The sequence below is a fragment of the Manis pentadactyla genome, chromosome X, assembly GCF_030020395.1.
Source record: "Manis pentadactyla isolate mManPen7 chromosome X, mManPen7.hap1, whole genome shotgun sequence".
Lineage (NCBI taxonomy): Eukaryota > Metazoa > Chordata > Mammalia > Pholidota > Manidae > Manis > Manis pentadactyla.
This window is the reverse complement of record NC_080038.1, coordinates 46223994-46240278: the sequence shown is the minus strand read 5'-3', so window position 1 is coordinate 46240278 and position 16285 is coordinate 46223994.

The following is a 16285-nucleotide window of genomic DNA, read 5'->3' as shown; positions in this document are numbered from 1 at the left end:
GACAAATGCTGTATAATCTCACTTGTATGTGCAATATTAAAAAAAAAAGCCGACAAAATTAGTAGAATGGTAGTTACCAGGAGTTGGGGAGTGAGGAAAATGCAGACATGTTGGTCAAAAGGTGCAGACTTCCAGTTAAGATGAAAATGCCTAGGGATCTAATATTCAGCATGGTGACCATAGTTAACAATACCGTGTTTTATACTTGAAAGTTGCTAAGAGAGTAAATCTTAAGTGTTCTCACCACACACCCAAAACTTGTAATTATGTGACGTGATGGAGGTGTTAACTCCCCTTGTTGTGGTAGTCACTTTGCAATATATGCGTGTATCGAAACATCATTCTGTACCCCTGAAAGTGGTACCCCTGTACCACTGTGTTATATGTCAACTATATATCAATAAAGCTGGTAAAATTTTTCAAAATTAAATTAAAAAATAAGCATCCATTTATGATAAAACCTCTTAGCATACTAGGAATTAATGGAGACTAACCCAATCAGAATATCTTTTAAAAGCCTAGAAAATCCATGGCACTGATGGTGAAATGTTGAAAGCCTTCCCTCTGAGGTCATGAAATAGACTAGGATACCCATTGTCACCCCAGACAATGCCATAAGGGAAGAAAGTCCTGAAAGTGATCTAGCAAGTACAGCCTTAAATGCATACAGGAGTGAATCTGAAGACATTTTTATGAATGTTTCCCACAGTAACATTTTTAATGCTGCAGGACTAGAAACTACTGAAATGTCCAAGAGAAATGGAATGTATAAATGAACTGCGCTATATTCATACTAATTTGATTGCTATCCAGTAATAAAATTCAATGAGCTACAGCTAACACACTACAGCAGAAATGAATGGCAATAAATAAATATATAACATTGTCGAAAGAAAGTTAGATTACAAGAATATATCCCGTAACGATTCTATTTGTTACGTGTAATGAAGTTGGCAAACAAGGCAAAATTAAATTAAAGTGTTAAAAGTCAAAATACTGATTAGATTTGCTGAGGTGGCAGATAGTGGTGACCGAGTAAGGGCAGGAGGACGCTTCTGGGTGCTGGCAGTGCTGAATCTCTTGACCTGGATTGTAGTTACTCATTTGTGATGTAACAATTTACTGAGTGGGACGTTTATGTTTTTGTGCAATTCCATTTGTGTCGCATTCCACGGAAAAGTTACATAAAGACATTTAAATAAGTAGAATCCCAGGAGTATACCTAAAGAACTGATTCTTCCCTGATTTGTATATTCTCTGACCACAGTGCCATTAAACTATAGACTAACGACAAAGTCGTTACAAAATTCCTCATGTTTCCAAGTGGAGACATATCGCCTCTACCGCCTAAATGAACCCATGGCTCTAAGAAGAAATCACATTGAAATTACAAAATATTTTGAAGTGACTAACGTTGAAAACTTGGGAGAGCTTTGCCTGCTGAAATTACTAGGTATCTCTCCTCTTGTGGTGGCTGCATTGCCCAGGGAAGAATCTCCTGCCTCTTTGGGAAAAGGCAAGACGCCAGCAATTTGCACACCAGACTGGGGGGAGTGAGGTTATGGATTGGACATTTATGTAGTTTTTTCACTTAAATCCCTACATTGGACATGGGTGCCCAAGGTTCCAAAGCCTATAAAACTGCTGGTAAATCCCCTCTGGAGACTAAGTCTCTCGTCAAACTCCCAAGGGTTTGGGGAAAGCAATTTGCTTTGCTCCTGGGAGTTGAGAGGGGTTCTGGGTGTCTAAACGTTTCTTAACTGTACTTTGGAGCAGCCATGCAATTTACAACCTCCACCATTACCCCTAGCTTGCAGGGGAACATGCCACTGTCAGTCTCACAGACTGTTTGAAGGTCTGGGGAGGGGGTTAAAGACCTTTGCTTTCAGCCTCTTCTCACTGCTGGGTTAGGATTAAGATCTCTTAAATCAGCTGTCAGATATCACTCATCCGTCTGCTTCCCACCTTCGGATATTTCATTATTGTTGTCTCCTCACTCATCCCTTTTGTCCTTGTGGGCTTACGCCTCTAACAAAAAGGATCTAACCAGGAGAGAGGGAGGATGGAGAGAAGGCAGAAGAAAGAATGAGAAAGAGAATGGATGAAGGACATGGACTAAGTGCCTCTGGGGAGCTGGGAGTGGGAACAAGGGCCCACTGGCAAGATGAGACAGCTCCTCAGCCGCTTCAATGTGTGTGTTAGTCAGACTGCAAGGAGTGGGCATCTGGTTGGACTTTGTGTTCACACCTTGGCTAGCAGACGGCAGGACACCGGAGGTTCCATCAGAGAGTCCCATCATGCTGCAAACGATGCAACAGGGGCATTGCTCCTGATGTGAAAGGGAAGGCAGTTACTTCCAGAGGCACAAGGGGATGCGGGCAGCGGAAGGCCAAAGGCTAATGACATGTCCTTCACCGAGCCCACCATGGAAATTAGTCCCCTATTGCTCACACTCCTAGCTGCCTGCCACTTAATTCCACATACTTATCATAATTTGTAGTGGAACAAAGACGCCTGCAATTGATTTTCTGATGCAGTGACCTACGAGGCTGAAGGGCAACATAGCGGCCCACACTAGGCCCATCAGAATTGAGTGGTCTGATTCTTAGTGACTCCATAAGGCGCTGGGCAGGGGCAGGGGAGGAGGGGGCGAGGAAGAGCAAAGTATAGAGAGAAGGAGGAGGGAAAAAGAGGGCCGAACAATGGGGGGCCTGAATGAAAAACTCAGGAGGGAGAGAAGAGGAGAGGGGTAAGGGAAGACAGAGCGAGGAGGAGCTGAAAGACAATGCAGGCAGGCGAGCCAGAGGATGGAAGGAGGAAGATGACAGGGTGATAATGCATGTTGAAGTGGCCATAGCCCAGTGTTACCCACAGGAATCTTATGGGCCAGCCAGCATGATGCAGAGAATGGCGTGTGTGGGGGCGGTGTCCACGCAGGCGTGCACCTGCATGTTTCCTGAGTAATAATAATTGCAGGGACTGACGTACTTGGGGAAATTGTGAAATCTTTCAATGTGAGCACTTTGCTCAAATCTTTTCTCCCAAGGGCCCTTATGTCAGGGCCACCTCTGCTTTCCTCCCACAGCCCAATGCATCACTCAGCTCTAGTTCCCATGGTAACCAAGGTATCTGTTTCCTGTGCTGTCCAGGGACTGAAACTGAGACAAAGAGAAAGACAGAAATGTGTGCACTCCATCTTCTTCTGAGGTGCACAAGCTCCTATCCGGGGATTAGAAAGCACGTTCTATTCAGTTTCACCTTGCCCTGCGCCCGCTGCCTCGCAGAGGAGGATAGAAATTGTAGAGATGCTCATCACCAACCTAGCATTTCTACCTCTCCATAATGCACCTGTGTGGCTGGGAGACCTAGGCTGGCTTCCTTGTCCCTTAGCCACGCCACCTCTTACCAACAATGTGCTTTCCCTCCAAACCATGCCCATGGAATCCACGATTCCTGCTACCCAGCCCACTTCTCCTGTTCCCACCCCTGTGACCTCTGTCAGGTTATGGAGGTTTCCAGTAGCCCCAGCATTCTGGCACAAACCTCAGTTCTAGACGGATTTCAGAAGTACTGCTCCCAGAAGTGTTCCAGGATTCCCACTGGGGGAGTCACTTGGGGTAGACAACTTCCTCCACTCCTCTTTGGCTTGGGGCACCTCTACCCAGACCATGGGACCAGTTGATAGGGCTCCCACTTCCTCAGCCACCCCTGTTCTACCAGGGCCTTGGGGAGACTCAGAGGAGGGAGGTCTCTGCCAGCCTCCTGATTGTGGAAAACAGAATTAAGCACCTCTTCCTGTCCCTGAGCAGCCAACCTCTTCTTCACATTTGCCCCCCATTTCTGTGGCTGGACAAACATCATGTCAGGCAGTACATGAGACCTTGCAGGGCACCAACTTGTGAGGAAAGGCAGCACATATGTTGGGGTATGTCCCTCTCTATATCTCCCTTTACTTGCAGTGTTATAGATGTCTTGGAAGTCTACTTGTCCAGCTTCAGTCTCTTTTCCTGGGTCCCAGCTGCCCACCATTTCCCATGCAGTGAATGCCTCAGTCCAAAAATTCTAAAGAATTTCATCTCCCCTCCAATTGAACAACCCACACACTGGACATAATCCAAAGCCTGGCTTATCATCCTGGCCTCAGGATCTTTTTCAGATGTCCAGTCTCCTTTTGGAAAGGGAATTTGCCTCATATCCCCTGCCAGTATCCACCTGCCATGCCCTTCTCTATTCCCCACACACCCTTCAGGGGATCCCTGATCTGCTTGGGTATTGGTCCCTTCTGGATGTCCAGGACATGATTCCCTTGGAGTAGGACTATAGAGGAGCAGTAATGCAAGGAAGGCAATGGCTGGCCCTCCTGGTACCTTGGGGACATGGCTTGGAGGCTGGCTTCCTATGTATTCCTGGAGTAATGGCAAAGTGGCCCCCGAAGATTACAGTAGTATACCCTAAATGGCCAGGAAGTAAGAGCATCTTAGCGGGAGTTTTGTTTTATCTTTATGGCCAGTGCATGCACCTCCAGTATATACATAGACCCCTCAGTAACTCCCACAAGGAGAGGGGTAAAGGTTTAGTATACTAGGCCTGGATGGGATCCCCTTCCTGCCACGTTCCTATCACAGGACAACTCTTTTTCATGCATCCTACATGATGGACAAGATTTGCCTATGTTGGTGTCATTAAAACATGTGTTTTATTGTCCTTAAGGTTAATCTCCTCTCCAGTCTCTGTGAGTTGGGCACAATCCGCCAAGGGACGTTTTGGTAATCAAGCTATCAGCAGCCTGGGTTGGGGATGAGGTGGTGCTGTGACCACAGACTCTCTGGAACCAGGAAGCTAGAAAAGTTAGGGACTGGTAGTGTCACACCTCACAATTAGGGGGCCCTGGAGCTGAGCTCTGTGGTTTCTGAGATGTGCCATGAGGGAGTTGGCCCTGGCACGTCAGGGCTGCATCACAGTGGCCTATAAATTTCATTCTTCCTTCACTTTGTCTTTCAATTCTGCCTTTCAGAGTCCAGGAAACATCCTGGGGAACTGGAGGTGTCAGGAGTCCAGAGGGAGGAGGTAGGGTTGGGGTGAAATGTAAGGAGCTGATGGCATTTGTTTGGAAGAGAAGAAAAGTACATAGATTGGACAGGAGCTTGAAGAAGGATTATGGGACATTCCTTTAATATAGGAGAACCTTGAGCAAATTTGAACCTAAAGGAAAAGTGCCCCTCTTCTACCCTGGCTTATCCCCCACCATTTCTGGAGCTGACAACAAATCTCTCGCTGCTGTCGGCTCCCCTCTGCCTCTGACCCGCAGATTTGGAGGGAACGCGACGGAATGCTGAAGATCTGAAAGGCCAGCCAGGGGACTCAAGGCATCACAGCACAAGAGTAATGCTGAAAAGGCACTCCTCACATTTATTGAGCAAATGAACTTAAACATCTAAAGAATTCTGAGTAGGGGATTCAACACATGATCAACACACAATCGTTATCTGACCCTGAGTCTAGCCCTAGGGCGTGACGCTCCTCAAGGACACGGAAACGGTGTGAGTGCGGTCAGGAGTTGTAGGAACTGTTTTGGCCCTAATCATTGTGTTTTTGATCACGCATCAAGAGATGTAGGAAAAACAATCAAGTCATATGTGAAGGCAAATTCTGGCGCGCTGAGACCCCCACCCCTTAAGATCCAATCACCAACGCCGAACACACCCTACCCCTACTCCTTAAAAATGCGCTTCCTCATCCAGAAGCTGCTGCTCCCTCTCTCTGGGGGTAGCCACTTTCTCTTTCAGATAACAAAATCTCTTGCGTGGGCCCGTGTCTCCTGAGTCGTTCTGGGGTAAGGAGGGTCGCAGCGAGATACCCTTTCATTGGTGCCGTGACTTCGGATGAGGCTCTCCCGTTCACTTTGCTCTTCCTCTGGGAACCTGAGCTGCTCTGGGAACCCTCACTGCCCGATCCTCCTCCACGGGCTCACCGTCCATTTCCTCGGTCGCTTGTCTTCTCGCCCAACACCGGCCTTCAATTTGGTGAGTCTCCCCTTCACGGTCGACTTAAATGTCCCTTTGGAACCTGGGAAGTGACTGTTGAGTGTCCAGCACCCCCAAGGGCTCCTCCGGGACAGGGGCACCCCCAATCATGACTTTCAGAGCCACAATTGATCCCCATAGTCGACCTTTCCTCTCCTTGCGCCTTTTCCCACGGTGAGAATCTCTACCCCTCGGGGTTTGATATCCTTCTCATCTAACAAAATCCTGGTACCAGGCATCAAACCTCCTTGGCATTTTCGCCTCGACCACTCAGTTACAGGTGGTGACAATCCCCTAACTGTGTCTGGTCTTCTCCGTGACCTTCTCAATAGCTCTAGGATGCCTCAGCGACTTGTGAACAGTCTCATTCTCGACATGGGATCTGGCCCCTCCATTCCCGCAGATTCACCGCTAGGGTGCTTACTCAATAATCTAAAACCCCTCCACCTCACTCCAGACCTCAAACCTTTTAAGCTCATTCGCTACTGTAATGAGATCTGGCCACAATATTCCTTGGAAAATCAGTCTAGATGGCCTCCCAATGGCTCTTTAGATCCTAAAATTCTCTGTGACTTATAGAACTTCTGTGAGTGCATGGGCAAATGGAAAGAGATCCCATATATCCAGGCTTTCTCCTACCTCCGAACCAAGCCCGCTCTCTGTCTCCCTTGCAATCCTAAACATCTTCTCCTCGCTCTAAAAAACTTCACCCCACCACCCACCAATTCCCACCACGTCCTCTGACTTTGACCCTGCTGATGAACCTCCTCCCTACCCATCCAAAACCCCTATAGCTTCCCCTCAACCACCAGTTCCTCTCCCGCCCCAACCTCCTTCTCTGCAAGATCAAAATCCCAACCCTCCCAGCTCCCCTAGTGCCATTGCAGGAGCCACAGCACCTCCTCCTCCTCCTCCACAACCAGTTCCCCTTCCCTCACACAGTCCCGTGCCAAGCCCTCTAGTCACTCGCTCTCGAACCCAGATCCTAGCCCCACTATGGGAAGTAGCCGGTACAGAGGGCATTGTCAGGGTCCATGCCCCTTTCTCTCTCTCCGACCCATCTCAACTTGAGAAAAGATTAGGCTTTTTCACCTCCAACCCAGCTCCTTACGTAAAAGAGTTCCAGTACCTAACTCAGTCATATGATCTTACCTTTCACGATATTCACATGATCCTATCCAACACACTTTTGCCCGAGGAGTGTAGGTGAGTCTGGGAACAGGCTAGAACTCATGCCAATGAGGTTCACCAAACTACTCCAGCTCATCCAATTGGTGCTGAGGCGGTTCCTGACCGAGACCCTAACGGGAACTATAATACGGCAGGGGGAGTCACCAGTCGAGATCAATTCATCACCCACCTCGTGTCGGGTCTCAGGAAGTCAGCCAATAAAGCCATTAACTATGAAAAACTCCAAGAGGTTATTCAGGATAAAAATGAGAATCCCTCTATGTTCCTAGACCGTCTCACCAAAGCTCTTTTACAATATATAAACCTAGACCCTGAGACCCCCACATGGGAGACAATTATTAATAAACTACTTCTTCACCCAGAGTTTCCCCAACATTAAGGCCAAACTTAAACGTCTAGAGGAGGGACGCTTAACTCCTCAGGCAGAAGTCCTGGCAGTGGCCTTCAAAGTACATAATGGAAGTGATGAAAAGGCCCATAAACAAAAATATCAAATGCTGGCTAAGGCCTTTCAACCTATCCCAACCACTGGTGCTTGGGTATCCTCACTTCCGAAGCAGCAGCCAGGAGGACCTCCTGGTCCAGGCTTCAAATGTGGTTAGATGAGTCATTGGACTAGAGCCTGCCCAAATCCCCGGAAGCCCCCCGGTCCATGCTCTAAGTGCCATCAGGAGGGACACTGGGCTGTTGACTGTCCTCGCACACCGAGAGGTGCCAGGCCATCCAGCTCTAACACTCCACAGATAGACCTTCTGGGTCTGGCAACTGATGATTGAGGGGGCCCGGGACTCCTCCACCCGACCCCTACCATCAATGTACGGGAGCCCAGGGTAACCATTGTGGTAGCGGGTAGACCCATCTCTTTCCTTTTGGACACCGGGGCCACCTACTCAGTCCTGAAGGAGTTTTGGGGACCTACCTCCCTCTCACAGTCCTCTATAGTCGGGGTAGAGGGCACAGCTTATCAACCTTTACAAACTCCCATGCTTCACTGCATCTTTAGAGGCATTGCCCTCTCTCACTCCTTTTTGGTGATTGGCCATTGTCCCATTCCCCTTATGGGAAGAGACCTATTACACAACGTTTGGAGCTTCCATTACTTTCACTCCCAGACCACACCTCAACCCTGATTCGCCTTCAATCCCACTTTTACTCGCCCTCCAACCCACTGCAAACCCACCTCCCTCTCCTTTTCCTCTGTCAACCCATCTGGTCAACCCTGTAGTCTGGGATACCCTCACCCCCTCTATCGCCACCTGCCCCCCAGTAATTATCAGACTTAAAGGCCCCGCCTCTTTTTCCTCTCAACCTCAGTACCCACTGCCCATCAAGAGTTTTCTGGGCCTGCAGTCAATTATCCAGGAACTTTTATACAAATGGCTACTACGACCAGCCAATTCCCCTTACAACACCCTGATACTGGCTATCAAAAAACCTAATGGCTCTTACAGGATAGTTCAAGACTTAAGAGTTATCAATGCAGCTGTTATTCCAATCCATCCAGTAGTCCCTCACCCCTATACTTTATTATCCACTATCCCCACGTCTCCTGCTTACTTCTCCATCCTTGACCTCAAAAATGCATTCTTCATGATTCTCCTCCATCCCAGTGGGACCACTTACACCCTCAACTCCACAGACTACAAACCCTCCAGTAATCTACTCTACAACCCAGAGGACCTCCTCACAGCTGCATAAGGCGGCATATGTGCCCTACTCCAAGAACAATGCTGCTTCTACACCAGAAAATCCGGTCTCGTCCGGGATGGCAAAAAACGCCTCCGCGAAAAAGCCTCCAAACTTGTAGAAAACTCCCCTAACCATCCGTTCCCTTACCCCTTCAATTGGCTCCTGCCCCTCCTAGCCCCTATTACCTTTATTATTCTTCTTCTCCTTTTCCTTCCCTGCTTCATTAACCTATTCCGAAAATTCATTCAAGACCGAATTTTGAAAATTTCTAACCATACTGTCAATCAGTTACTCCTCCAGGGCTATCAATGCCTTCTCACGAAGAATAACAAAACCAGCTAGATGATACCACAAATCATCTCAAGATGCCCGCCCTTCCCCAACTCTACAGTAATGGCCTCGCTACCCCCAGAATCTGAGCCCCCTTCTAGCAGGAACTAGCTAGAGAATGAGATTCTACCCCCAGTTCCCCAGAGGCCCAATTAAGAAAAGAAAAAGATGGGAATGAAGGCAAAGTCTGGTGCGCTAAGACCCCCACCCCTTAAGATCAAATCACCACTGACCAGATGGTCACCCACCCCTTAAGATCCAATCACCAACGCAGAACACACCCTACCCCTACTCCTTAGAAACGCACTTCCTCACCCACGAGCTGCTGCTCCCTCTCTCTAGGGGCAGCCATTTTCTCTTTCAGATAATAAAATCTCTTTCGTGGGCCCATGTCTCCTGAGTCATTCTGGGGTAAGGAGGGTCGCGGCGAGATACCCTTTCAATATGTATTTGCACATTTGATTTCTATATTACATGATTTATGTATTAATCCCATTAATCCCACATTTCTCCTTTTTCTTTTAAGTAGTAGATAGATATAATAAAGAATATAGCAAGTAGACAGTTTCTACAGAAGGTTTTTTAACATAGCTTACTTCTTCAAATTCTGCCATATAAAAGAAAAATCTGCTCCTTGAATTTGCGTGATGTAAAATAAATATAGAAAATAGATTTAGTGCAATTAGAAGGTAATTGCTGGTGATCAGGTCTATGCCTATAGACTGAGTTTTGATCTCAGCTGGGCAAAGGCAATAAAACAGCCATGGGTGCAGAAGCTTTCTCACAAAACTGGGGTGGGGGGGGCTGAGGTTCTAAGCCTCACCTCTGTTGGTGCCCAATTTCTCACCTGATGGACCCTCTGTGACTGTGCCTGTCTTAGGTTGTTCTTCCCTTCAGGAATCTTACCCATCTCTGGCTAACCAGTCATCTTCTGGGGCTATACAGGGAGATTTAAAGTTGGTGAGTGAGAGAGAAGTAGTATTTTTTGAAGAGGTTAGCTTTCTGCCTTTTTGAAAATTTATGCTTCATGGCTACTATGCCCAGCACTTGTCTTGAGGTATCCTCATTAGCTGGAAAGGCTCTGATACACTACAATTCTATGTATGAGACACAAATTCTAGAACAAAAAGGTTGTATTCAGGAAGGGAGAAGAAAAGTTTCAGAAGTAGCAAACGGAGGAAAAATGTGAGAAGACTGATTATTTCTATGACATAACTTCTTGTAGAGTAGCATAAGCCTGCATAGGTTTTAACAGACTATTAATTAACTTATGTACACACATTAACAGAACAGGAATACAGATACATAACAAAAGCAGACCTACAATTAAGGGCCATATCCAATGAAGCCAGTTAAGTAACTCAGGCATTTGTGAAAACTTATTAATAGCACTATGAATATTGTCTAGTTGATTTTGAATAGTTTCAGAGAAGTCAGACAAATTAAAGCAACACATTCCTGGAAACTGTTCACATCCCCTAAGTTCTTTCAACAGCAGGCAGTCTATAGTAGCACGATTTTGAAGTACTGCAATTCGCACTTCTCCTAGCTCTTGACTGAGTTCAGATAATATGGAAGGAGTCAAATTCATTGTCTCGCTATATGCACAGGCCAGCTTAGATATTTCCTTTCGCATTCCACCGACAAGTCCAGGAACCAGCAGGATGAATGCGGCTGCAACTGCAGCAGAGGTGGGATCTAAAAGCTTCAAGTTGTCTTACAATCAGACGGCAGAGCTTGGAGAAATCTTTTATGAGTATTTCCGGGATAATCTATTAGAGCAGGAAGGATGTGTCCCATGCCACATATACCTTGATAATGTGAAGAGAGGACTTAGGGTGTGGACTTGTACCACCTGCCCTGCCCCTAAGGTGGTCTGGGTTATTGTCTGTTTGATAGGGCTGTTTACAGTGAAGTCACAGGTTATGCAGAGATACCCTTCTTTATTTGCAGAACACTCAAACATTCCAGGCCAAGTTGCTCCTGGCCTTTTGAGCTTTAATTGATCTCACTGAAGATGTCTATATTCCTAGTCGGGTATCTTTACCCTAGAGAATTAGTGTGACCTTGACTTTGCATAATGCTTAACATAGAGTTTCGATAGGGACTTCTTTGCCCATTGTTACATTGCTCTGACCGTAAATATCCTGCCTTGCTTTATCTGGAGGCCCTCACCCTATTCTGACTACACCCACGGTCCCTGTCTCATTCCTCCCTCTACAGATGGAGACCCTAGCTGCTGCTGGGGAAAGGGGGTGACGACCGCTCTGGCTGCTTCATGCTGAGAGGGGACACAGTAAAGGGTGCCGTTAGGTCTCCATCACTGGTGGGTCAAGAGGCCTTGGGAGATGGGCGCTTCCACCTTGGGTTCCATTTCTATTACTATTTGCAGTTTTATGGCTTCCAGGCAAGATAGAACAAGTCGTGTTATTAGGTTAAGTAGCAACATCTGGAGTTGGATTTTCCATTTTGGATGAATGTGACAAGATTAAGAATGCATGACTGAATATGAGAACTAGAAATAGTAAACCTTTAATTGAAATGATAAGAGAAAACTAAAACATCTGGAGAATTCATAGCCAGATATTTTGGGGAAACTAGAATTCTGGATATGATCTATGTCCCAATGACTAGCAGTAGGATTCAGTACAGACAATGCTGCATTATTGAAACAATACTTTTCTCTAAAATCACCTTCATTTTTATTAGAAGTAACCAGATTAAGACAATAATTATCTCTTGGCTTGATTATGTAGGCTCTTTAAAATGTGCTTTGCTGGTACTTTTTATAAGGAATTTCAGATTGGACTTTTAAAGGCCTCTCAAGGCCCGAAAGCCAAGCCAGACTTGCCATTAGGTTTTGCCTGCAATACCTGTAGATTTGGATGAATTTCTTTCTTCTTGAGGTCCCCAAGACATCCTGAGGTTCCTGCACCTGCCAGGAAGTGACCTGCCTTAGTTTACTTAATCCTATGTAACCAATACTTGTTCTGCCGAAATCTAGTTCTTTAGTAGCTTAGGATTATTAAAACAGTGACTATAAATGACAAAAGACTTACAAATGACAATGGCTAAAGATCTGATGAGAGCTTACTGTAAAGACAGTTGACATAAGAAAAGTTGGATGTTTCTGTAACACAAAATATTTAGTAACAAAGCTTAGCATCATTCCCTTTGACAGTGTTTTGCAGGTAATTATATATCAGATGAATAAACCAAGTTAGCCAAATACTTTCCCCAATGAGAAAAAAGTCCTCTGACATGTTCCAGGGACCCTCTGGAAAATATCAGAGTTAACTAGAGATAAAAGCACCTTTTTGGATTTGATTTTTGGGAAGTTCTCAGAAGAAAGTTTCTTTGGCACTTGCTTAAATAAGATCATAGGTTGCCATGAAACAATACTTATCTATTTAACCAGAATGACAACAAAATACCTCAATGGCAAATACAGAAGGTTACACAGTTGTTAGCAAAGTTTAGCTTTTCGTCCTTTTAATATTAAGATCTCATTTTCTTAAATACTCAGACAACTCACTGAGACTTTAAGCATGAGAAACTGCTTTCATAAAACAATTAGAAAACTCTTGCAATTCTTCAACATTAAGAGCAGACTAACAGTTTAAGAAAGCTTTGTCCTTTTAACTGAAAACAAAATTCTAATTTGCTGTGTACTTGATATCGAGATGCATTTGCTTGAATTTCACATAGCATGACCATATCAATTCTTCCACAAAGTTTCTACAATTTTTTTTTCATTTAGAGTTCTTCCTATTTAAATAAACAGCTGTGCTTTAGAACTAAGTTACTTTCTTTTATCAAAAGACACATTCTTTAGCATGCAGAAAGAAATGTTTTCCTTATTATTTTACATAGCTTTAATTAGAACTTAAAACCATTCGGAACTTTAATTTTCAGTTAACACTGAGAAGTAGGCTATTGTAAACTTACACTAGCATTCTTTAGATTGACAAATTTATGAACACATTTCATAATTTCTAGAACTGTGTGCTTTACAGCACAACCTCTCACTAAGCACAAAACATGTCTACTTAACTTAGCAAAACTTTAAGATTTTAGGTTACCACAAAGATTCTCAGGCTGTTTGTAGGTATACACACTGTAACACACTGTAAGACACAATTATTAAGATGTTTACTTGCTACATTTATTGAGTTTACTCATTCCTAACAACCATGCTCACAAAACTTTTACCAAACATTAGACAAAGTCAAGCATTTTTTTTCTTGAAAGATTTAACAGATAACATCAACTTCAATGACTTTAGGTAAACTTAGGCAGCTGACAACCATAAGGACATGTCCGTTTCAGTTCAACTTAAATTAGCATTACTGCTTAATATCTTCTATCAAAATTTTCCGGAAGTTTTAGAATACCCAATTTTTACAAGCACTTGTTTTTGAATCAATTTTTATTAAAACCATCCGGAGGTAGAAAAATATTGTTCATTTACTCACTTAGACACACAAACAGATTGAGACGTAATGACTACAGTTAGCAACCCTTTTCATAAAAGAACATATACACAGACAGATTAAACTGATACAAAGATTTGAGTTACTAATATTCAATTGCCTTCTTTCTTTTTAGCTTATTTGATTAAAAGTGTCTCAGTTTTCAAGAATACACTCTAAGGGCAAGCAGTTCACATAACTGGGTTAAGGTTTAGATGGCCTCAGATGAACAGGGCCGATAAAGGCTCTGTACTGATAGAGACTATGTGTGTGTGTCTAGGGGGCTGGAAATGAAATGCAAGTACAATTCTAACACTAGTTATTGAAAGCCAGGCTACATTGCAGAAGATAAAATTCTTCCGTTTCAGGAAGTCTAGTTTTAAAAACCTCCCAATTTTTGAGGATAATGATGAACCCAATAAGTAGAATGGATTTCCACCAAACTAATTTGGAAAACTAGTTCCATATTGTAGTAGTTCATGGGACTTTAGACTGTTTTCTTTCCTTGCATTAAAATAAATTTAGCTGCATAACCTTATAATATTGTATACTTCTCACAGGGGTCAGTCAAGCCTCTCCATTAGAGAGTTTGTATTGAGGCCAGGCTTGTGTGCAGAAGATAAAGCGTAGGAAATCGGCTCAGTCACTCCCTGACATTCCCGTCCGGAGGCAGGGGATCAAGGAGCGGGAAACCTTTCACCCGAGACTTAAGACTGGTAGCCAACGCTAATCGTCTTTTAAGTGGCTAACAGGTGCCCAGGCACATTTTATGAGATAAAGAGTGCAGCATTTAGTCAGGTATAAGAGCAAAGCGTGCATCTCCTACCTTGTGGTGGTGGGCATCAGGTTCCGTGAAACTGATGAAGTTAGAAGAGAGTTAGGAACACCCCTACCCCACTCAGAGGCCAGGGCGGCCAGAAGAAGCAGGCTGGAGGTCAGAGATAGAGAGTCACTCCTCAAGGATACCCAGTCAGGCTGCCGGGGTCTGACTCCAGACACGCGGACCTTTGAGAAGCCGCTCAAGTGTAGCCTCAGCCTAGACTCTCGCAGTGGCCCACGGCTTTCCTCAGTCCCTCGCATCCAAGGAGATGCCTCTGAAAGGGAATCCTGGCCTCCACTCAGGAGACTTTCCCGGCTCCCAAGGGAGACGGGGGATCCACTGAGGGAGATGCAGGGGAACCTGTCGCTCGAGACTTTGAGACCGGTAGCCGGGCTAGTCCCATTTAAGTGGCTGACGAGCGCCCTATGTTGTGTGCCATAGACGGCTTCCTTCTATAAGGACAGTGAAAGAAAAGGCAGGCTCGGATGCCAATACTCACCTCCTTAGTTATCCCAGATGAGCCCACCAAAATGATGCCGGGGTTCTTGTTTGCAGAGTCAAAGAATGAACTTAGCAAACACCCAAGGTAGGAGAGCCAGGGAGAGGCTTTTATTTAGAGATAAAGTGAAAGAACAGACAGAGCTCCTGGCTTACGCCAGGAGGGGACAAGAGAGCCCTGTGCACATAATTTTGACAAACTGTAGGGCTATTTAACATTCCTTGAGGAAATACTTTCCATTGGAATCTTTCTGAAGGAGCTTGTAAATTTAAGGAGGGTACATACAGTAAAAGCAAACTTTTCCCTGCCAAAGCTAAAGGAATAGTAAGAAAACAATCTTTAAGATCATTGATAGCCATGTCCCAGTCTTTATAGCCGGAGAAGGGAGGTCTTGTTGTAAAGGTCCCATAGATTTAAGGACTGCATTAATTTGTCTTAAGTCATGTAAGAGTCTCCATTTTCCTGACCTCTTCTTTATAACAAATACAGGGGAATTCCATGGGCTTGTGTAATCCTCTGGATTATCTGCTTTAGTTTCATGTTGGCCCATTATAGTGTGCCTGACGTCTCGATCCTGGCTCTATGTATGCTTTCCCGGTAGTCTTACCGGATCGACGATCTTCAGGAGCTTTCCCACTCTGAGGTCCCTGTTCGGGTGCCACTTGTTGGCTCCCCTCTGCCTCTGACCCGCAGATTTGGAGGGAACGCGACGGAATGCTGAAGATCTGAGAGGCCAGCCAGGGGACTCAAGGTGTGACAGCACAAGAGTAATGCCGAAAAGGCACTCCTCATATTTATTGAGCAAATGAACTTAAACATCTAAAGAATTCTCAGTAAGGGGTTCAACACAACACACAATTGTTATCTGACCCTGAGTCTAGCCCTGGGGCATGACGCTCCTCAAGGATACCGAAACCATGTGAGGCCGGTCACGAGTTGTGGGAACTGTTTTGGCTCTAATCATTCTGGTTTTGATCTCACATCAAGAGTTGTAGGAAAAACAATCAAGTCATATGTATTTGTACATTTGACTTCTATATTACTTGATTTATGTACTAATCCCATTAATCCCACAGCTGCCCCATAAAGTGCCTCGATCTCAGTCACCACTACATCCTTTACCTTCTCCACAGTGCTTTGCAACAATGCTTTCTCAATCTTCATGGAATTTTTTACCCCCTCCACTGCACCTCACAGCTGGCATTCTCATGCTGCCTCTTCTCATGCTTCTCAGAGGAGTACATCCTTCTCCTATGGCCTT